Raw genomic sequence first — 6,588 nt, 5'->3', positions numbered from 1 at the left:
TACTTGAGAATAAACAAATAAGAAGGAGAAAAATAAGTGTGCCTAACCTGACTGTGTTCCATTTTTGTTCTCTAATGTCAAGATATATTCAAATATTAACTTGGCAACTGTATCTAAGACATATTATCATTTAAATATAAATTTTAGCTTATTAAAATGTCAAAAAATAATTAAGAGCACAGGCATATCAGTTTGCTATGATTGCCATAAAAATACCATAGCCTGGATGGCCTAAACAACAGAAATTAATTTCCTACAAACTGGGAGCTGGAAGTTCAAGATCAGGGTGCAAGCAGGGATAGTTTCTCCTGAATGCACAACTGTGATAGCAAAGCCAGACAATGGTATTACCAAACAAATAAAAAAGAAAGAAAAAGAAAGAAAGAAAGAAAGAAAGAAAGAAAGAAAGAAAGAAAGAAAGAGAAAGAAAGAAAAAGACAGAAAGAAAGGAAATTCCAGGACACTGTGTCTTATGAAGATAGATGCAAAAGCTATGAAACTTTAGTAAATCAAATTTATTATTCTGAAAAAGGAAAATAGCATTATCATGTGAGAGTCATATAAAAATCTAAAAATAGTTTATCATTTAAAGAGTATTATGTTTTATAATACGAATAGCTAAAGAGAGAATATCACTTGACTATTTCAATGGAAGCAGAGAAAGTTATGACAAGGTTAAAACACCCATTTTTTTTTAATTAAATATCTCAGCAAATTACGAATAGAAGGAAGTTTCTTTAACTTGGTAAGGGACATCCATGAAAAGCCCACAGCTAATATTTTAGTGTTATGTTGGGAAATTAAATTAAATCCATAGATCAATTTCAGGAGAATTGCCGTCTTAATAATACTAACTTTTCAGTCCGTATGCCTGGTATATTTCTATAGTTATTTAAATCTTCTTCAATTTATATCATCAAAGATATATAGCTTAGAGTTTATAAAATTATGCACTTGTTTTTTAAATTTATACTTTAGCATTTGAAAGTTTTTATTCTACTTTAAATAGTATTTTTAAATGTCAGCTTCAATGTTTTGTTAACATACAGAAATATAATTTAATTTAATATATTTTTTAATGTTCATTTCTTTTTGAGGGATAGAGGTTGGGGGGACAAGCGGGGGAGGAGAGCCGAGATAGAGGGAGAGACAGAATCTGATGCAGTCTCCAGTCTTTGAGGTGTCAGCCCAAAGCCCAACAAGGGGCTCTTAGGACATATGAGATCATGACCTGAGCCGAAGTCAGATGCTTAACTGACTGAGCACCCAGGTGCCCCTAATTTAATATTAACTTTGCATTCTGAAATGTTACTAAATTCAAATATTGTGTCATATACTTTTCTTGTAAATTTCTTCAGTTTTCCATGAATACAATGACATCTCAGAATTCAGAGTTTTATTTCTCCCTTTTTAATCATTATGTCTTTTATTTCTTTTTCCTATCTTATTGAATTAATGCATGTAACATGAAATTTAAAAAACGTGATGGGAATGAGCAGGAAACACCAAGAGGATAATTTCTGGGATAGTGAAGGTAATTTGGCTTGATATACATTCATGAAGACTGATTGCATCATATTTAATATCTGAGTGTTTCATTTTATATAAAGTATGTCTTAAGGTATATTTTTTTTATTTTTATTTATTTTTTATTTTTTTTAACGTTTATTTATTTTTGAGACAGAGAGAGACAGAGCACGAACGGGGGAGGGTCAGAGAGAGGGAGACACAGAATCTGAAACAGGCTCCAGGCTCTGAGCTGTCAGCACAGAGCCGGACACGGGGCTTGAACTCACGGACCGCGAGATCATGACCTGAGCCGTAGTCGGCGGCTTAACCGACTGAGCCACCCAGGCGCCCTCTTAAGGTATATTTTTAAAGTCTGCAGTATGAAAAAAATAAGTGAATAGGACAAATAAATTAAATTACTGAGACTTTATTGCATTTTCATTGTTTTAATTTGCTACTATTTGCATATGTAATGACTAAAGAACAGAAAGAACACTATTTTAAGAAACATTAGGAAAACAAAATGTATGGACATAAATATTAATCATTCAACAAAACATTCTGATGCTGAAAAATAATATTTCCTATTTTTTTGTTTTATTGTGTTTTCTGTTTTGATTTTATATATATATACATATATATACATATATATATATATATACATATATATATATTTTAGATGATAATGACATTAATTGTGTGATGTTATAATATTATGATATTATAGCCAGGCAGTATATTATTTGGGTTTTATTTAATTCAGCTCTATAAAATTCTTAATTCTAGAATAGTTTATAGTTGTTATTAATTGCTCTGAGTATCAGACAAACTCAGTAGAATCCTTTGCCCAACTACTATGGGAAAAGCTTGCCAATTAATTTGACACTGGCTTCAAGAGTTTAAAAAAAAAAAAAAAAAAAAAAAAGACAAAAAATTACCAAATTCAAGTCAATCCCTGTCCCAAGTGAGGACAAGGAAGAAAAACAGAGAAAGAACAGATAAAAATATCTTGAAAGATATATTAACTAGAAAATTATGGTACTTTTAGTAAGACCATTTTTTTTAAAGCCACTAAATACTTTTGGCTCACACTCAATCGTGATATACAAACACTATATTTAAACCTGAAATCACCTGATATAAATAATAGGAAGGGTTTAAACTTCCAGTGATGCTAAGGGAAAACATATTTTGAAATCTTATATTAAATACAGTATCTATTTTATTAGGAAATCCTGTACCATAATTGTCAATAAAGTTAAGAATCTTAAGATGATTTCTCAATCTATTGCCAAATTCTACCTCTTTCAGGAAAGTTTACGTATCTGTGTTCTATTTTATTTCATGGAGTAGCTTATTGTTTGTTTATTCCACAGATTTTTAAGCATCAATTATATATACGATGCCAATGTTATGTATTTCATTGTCTAAGAATATAATCAATCTTAAATTGAAAAATTGGTATATGAAAATTAGTATATGAAAAATTTTATATACAGGATGTATATGACTAATTCTTACATAACCATAATGATTTCAAAATAGATTAAAATATTTCAGTATTTAAACAGCAAAAATGTTTTATTTCATAGGGATTTACTATTAAAATGCTATGTATACCTTTACAATGCCATGTCCCAATAAAACTATATGAAAATGTTCATATGCCGGCCAAATTTTGGCCAATAGGCTGTAATTTGTGAGTCATTGATTTAGAATATATTACATTTGATTTTCTTAACTTGATTCTTTATAGACTGATACTTTTATGTAATACAATTAAAGCTAACCACTAGAGAAATTGAATTACAAACATTAAATACAAGTATGAATTTGCATTTTTAGGGTCATCAGAAAATAAATTGCTCTCTCAATTTATCATTAACGTAAGTGCTCATTCATAGTCTCCTGCTCTCTGAGCAGAGCAGTGGACAGGCTTTAGACCAGCCCTCGTCAGTGGACCATACTTTGAGATGCTTTGCTCGGAGCAAAAAGCAATGGCTCTCCTCTCTCCAGCTGAAGCCTATTGTCTTTGAAACATTGTCTGAGTGCTCTGCACATTCTGTGCTGTTAGTATTTGGAATATATATAATGGAATATATATATGTTAATGATATATTATTTGCTTGCCTATTTGTTTTTAAGCTTACATTGATATCATCTTTCGTCTTGGTGATCTCTGAACATATTTCATTTACTTTGTATCTATAGTTTAGCTTTTTCCCCAACACAGGGTAGAAACACACATACCAACTAGTGAGCACAAATGCTAAGCTATTGAACATAAATAACATCTGTTTTTTTCCACTAATGAATACACTTATAGATGAATATATATATTTTAAAAATCTAACCATAAGGAATCAAACATTAAGAATCTACTTAGTTTTCCTTCCCACCGCTTTATAATTATATTTGACCTTTGTGTCTACCATTACTGAGTTGACTGATTGGCTAACTTCTATTACTTTCTTCCTTTGACCTTCAAAATCTAGACAGCCTGATTAGGGATAGCTGGAAAGAGGCATTCTCTGCAATTATATATTTGCTAATCAAATCATGAGCAATATTCAATTTCTTATGTTAATACCTGATTCCTTGTTTGAATTGAGTAATTATGTCATAAAATACAGTATTTTCTAGGCAGAATTAATGCAAATTATTTATATTGTGATGATGTAGGAATGAGAAAATCTGCATTAAAAGAGAAGTGAACTCATAAAATCAAATTATCTGGAAAAATAAAGACTATATTTAACTTTGACATCATTTTCTGTTATATAAATCCTTATTTAATTTGATTATTTTAGATAAGAAGTTTATAACACTTTATAGGTTATTTTAAGTTGTAATTAGACAGTAAGCAAGACTTTTACTAAAAAACCTCAAGGTCAATAAAATGACCATAGAATGGTAAACAGTGAGTTGTCTAAGGGTTATAAAAAAGAAGCGTATACAATTACAAGAAACTGAAGACATAAAGGTTTTAGTAAACCTATTATAGAAAAAACCGTTTAGCAATTTACATTAAGTAAATGAGAGTACAATATTTTGTATGCTTAAATTTAAAAGAGAATTACTGATGTGAAATCATTACACTAAAAATACAAACAAATAATTTTTGGCTTTGTAAGTAACCCCAGTGTCCTAGAGTGGGCCACCCTACCCAGCACCAGTATTGTGGAATGATAGTCAATGAATTTTACTGCCCATATTTTTATCAGTAGTACTAGTTTCCATTAAAAATATCTAGATGTCCTTTGAGAGTGTTGCCTCCATGAATTGGCATGCAGAAACCTCAAGATGTTTTAAACATGTAGAGTTCCCACTGACAGAGTGGGATAATGTGACTATCAAAAAAGGAAATAATTATCATAAGCTTTAAAAATTGAGTTTGCATGTAAAATACCTTGAGAATATTAATTCAAGAAAATTAATATTAATATAATATTTTCAAAAAAAAACCTAGTAGGCAATTTCAGTAGTAAAGAAGGTTACCAAAACAAAAATCATGCACAGTTTTATTAATTGTAATACATTGGGAAGGGTTGAGATATGTGGATGTTCATTTTCATCTGCTAACTCAAGATCTGTTTATGAAACAAGGGATGTGGTTTCCACTATCCATCGTAGTAGAGACAGATGGATCCAGGAAATTTCAAGCAAGCCAAGCAGTTAATAGGTTTCACTGGGCACTTATCTTTTGTTTTCAAACCAGAAATTGAGTACAAGGCTAGAAGAATTGAGTTTAGTTCATCCAAAATTATTATTAAAAAACCTAATTAGCTGTGTATTTTCCAACTTTCTGTAAAACCACAGAGTTCTAATATTTTTACCGTTGAACTAAAAGTTGATGTCTGAAAAAAGCCAGACGGATCCAGCATTCCCCTCCTCCTCTTTAATGCAGTTCGAGGAGTCTCTGAAACCTAGTTTGGGAACAGCAGCCGTAGATATTGGCAAACTAGTCATGTGACACCAAGGCTTTTGCCAGGACTGAGTGCTTCACTGTCACCAATCACCAATACTTTTTATTATCCTCTTAAGTTATAATTATCGGTTAGAGCATCATCCACTGCTCTTTGATGGTTCTTTAGGATGTTGGAGCACTAGCACTCAAAGATGTCTTGCTATCACCTAAGTCCATGCGCTTTATCAAAGAAATCTGCTCGAAATAGGAAAATCGTGGCAGTGAACCAGTGGGAAAGTCATTCTCTGAATAGTAATCTTGAAAACAGCCATACTACTACTACAAAAAACAAACAAACAAACTAAATGGCATGTAAAATTGAGTTAGGCAATAGCCCAGGACATGTCTTCAACTGATTAGAACCTTCAGTAACAAGAACAAAGATATTGTCTTGCAGGCTCTAGTGTCAGTTCTGCAGAACGACGATATTTTGAATATTTATAAAAACAATACCCTATCCCAGTACCACATGGGTAGGGCTAGGAAAGTTGCAATGAATAATTACGTAGCTACTGTTCCTATCTAACCTATCTTTTAGTTTTCGCTGGCACTATTTCTGATTGTGACCGGATTTATTTTCCTCCAGTCAACATGTTTTCTGTTTCCTTAACATCTGTTGTATTGAAACTAAATTTGTGTATCGTTTCTGGATCAAATGTGGATCGCTGCACTATTTCGAGCCAGAAATTCATATCGCTTTTTTCAGTGTGTAGGGGTCAAGGGCAGGCTGTCCCCAACTGTGACACAGTGGCATATTGACTGTTTAAAATAAAAGTTACTTAAGAAACAGCCTGTGCAAGAAGGACACTCAGATGCCCCTCTGCCCTCTGAAAGCAGGAAATCAACGTCTCATGGGAAATCACCAGAGATACTAGTATACTCAGAGTCAAGCAGGCTATATACATAATCCTTGTTATTTTTTACTAATTTACTACCACGGACCAGATTTTGTTTCAAATTCCTTAGTAATTGGAGCTCCCAAACTGAAGTTTTCTTTGTTCTGTCAATGTGTCACAGATTTTTTGTCTCTTCGTCAAAAAAGTATAAAAACTGCCAGCTTTGGTCGTTTCTCTAGATCTAGAGATTCATTGTTGGACCTCTGTGCACATGTG

Source organism: Panthera pardus, unplaced genomic scaffold, assembly GCF_024362965.1.
Source record: "Panthera pardus isolate Hobbes unplaced genomic scaffold, ASM2436296v1 HiC_scaffold_2, whole genome shotgun sequence".
Lineage (NCBI taxonomy): Eukaryota > Metazoa > Chordata > Mammalia > Carnivora > Felidae > Panthera > Panthera pardus.
The sequence above is the reverse complement of the archived record's forward strand: the minus strand, read 5'-3'. Positions refer to the sequence as shown.